Raw genomic sequence first — 298 nt, forward strand, 5'->3', positions numbered from 1 at the left:
TGTGTATGTATATGTATATATATGTGTATGTGTATGTATATGTATATGTATATATGTGTATGTGTATGTATATGTATATGTATATATGTGTATTTATATATATACGTATCTATATGTATATGTGTATGTATATGTGTATGTATATGTATATATATATATGTATTTATATATATATGTATATATATATGTATGAATGCATATGTATATGTATGTATATGTATATATATATGTACATGTATATGTATGTATATTATATATATATATATATATATATATATATATATATATATATATATAT

At 15.4% G+C, this 298-nt stretch overlaps 1 protein-coding gene across 1 annotated transcript in view; it reads left to right on the forward strand.

The window, feature by feature from the left end:
• Positions 1-298, forward strand: part of vps13c (vacuolar protein sorting 13 homolog C) — a 289,282-nt gene that overhangs the window by 38,641 nt on the left and 250,343 nt on the right. The window lies entirely within an intron of this gene.

This window comes from Nematolebias whitei, chromosome 2, assembly GCF_014905685.2.
Source record: "Nematolebias whitei isolate Nwh7 chromosome 2, NemWhi1, whole genome shotgun sequence".
Lineage (NCBI taxonomy): Eukaryota > Metazoa > Chordata > Actinopteri > Cyprinodontiformes > Rivulidae > Nematolebias > Nematolebias whitei.